At 50.5% G+C, this 1,122-nt stretch overlaps 1 non-coding gene across 1 annotated transcript; it reads right to left on the bottom strand.

The window, feature by feature from the left end:
• Positions 1-619: 619 nt before the first annotated feature.
• Positions 620-694, bottom strand: Trnas-uga (transfer RNA serine (anticodon UGA)). Its single transcript has one exon. It is a non-coding gene; the product is annotated as a tRNA-Ser (tRNA).
• Between the last annotated feature and the right edge of the window lie 428 nt (positions 695-1,122).

Genomic DNA, 1,122 nt, shown 5'->3' on the forward strand with positions numbered 1-1,122 from the left:
TGAAACTTCCTGGCAGATTAAAACTGTGTGCCCGACTGAGACTCGAACTCCGGACCTTTGCCTTTCGCGGGCAAGTGCTCTACCATCTGAGCTACCGAAGCACGACTCAGGCCCGGTACTCACAGCTTTACTTCTGCCAGTATCTCGTGTCCTACCTTCCAAGTTTTACAGAAGCTCTCCTGCGAAACTTGCAGAACTAGCACTCCTGAAAGAAAGGATATTGCGGAGACATGGCTCAGCCACAGCCTGGGGGAGGTTTCCAGAATGAGATTTTCACTCTACAGCGGAGTGTGCGCTGATACGAAACTTCCTGGCAGATTAAAACTGTGTTCCCGACCGAGACTCGAACTCGGGACCTTTGCCTTTCGCGGGCAAGTGCTCTACCATCTAAGCTACCGAAGCACGACTCACGCCTGGGCCCCACAGCTTTACTTCTGCCAGTATCTCGTCTCCTACCTTCCAAACTTTACAGAAGCTCTCCTTCGAACCTTGCAGAACTAGCACTCCTGAAAGAAAGGATATTGCGGAGACATGGCTTAGCCACATCCTGGGGGAGGTTTCCAGAATGAGATTTTCACTCTGCAGCGGAGTGTGCGCTGATATGAAACTTCCTGGCAGATTACCCGACCGAGACTCGAACTCGGGACCTTTGCCTTTCACGGGCAAGTGCTCTACCAACTGAGCTACCGAAGCACGACTCACGCCCGGTACTCACAGCTTTACTTCTGCCAGTATCTCGTCTCCTACCTTCCAAACTTTACAGAAGCTCTCCTGCGAAACTTGCAGCACTCCTGAAAGAAAGGATATTGCGGAGACATGGCTTAGCCACAGCCTGGGGGATGTTTCCAGAATGAGATTTTCACTCTGCAGCGGAGTGTGCGCTGATATGAAACTTCCTGGCAGATTAAAACTGTGTGCCCGACCGATACTCGAACTCGGGACCTTTGCCTTTCGCGGTTTGGACAAGAAGATAATAGAAGCTTTCGAAATGTGGTGCTACAGAAGAATGCTGAAGATTAGATGGGCAGGTCACATTACTAATGACAAGGTATTGAATAAAATTGGGGAGAAGAGGAGTTTGTGGCACAACTTGACAAGAAGGAGGGACCACGTCCGCAGCTC

This window comes from Schistocerca cancellata, chromosome 3, assembly GCF_023864275.1.
Source record: "Schistocerca cancellata isolate TAMUIC-IGC-003103 chromosome 3, iqSchCanc2.1, whole genome shotgun sequence".
Classification (NCBI taxonomy): domain Eukaryota; kingdom Metazoa; phylum Arthropoda; class Insecta; order Orthoptera; family Acrididae; genus Schistocerca; species Schistocerca cancellata.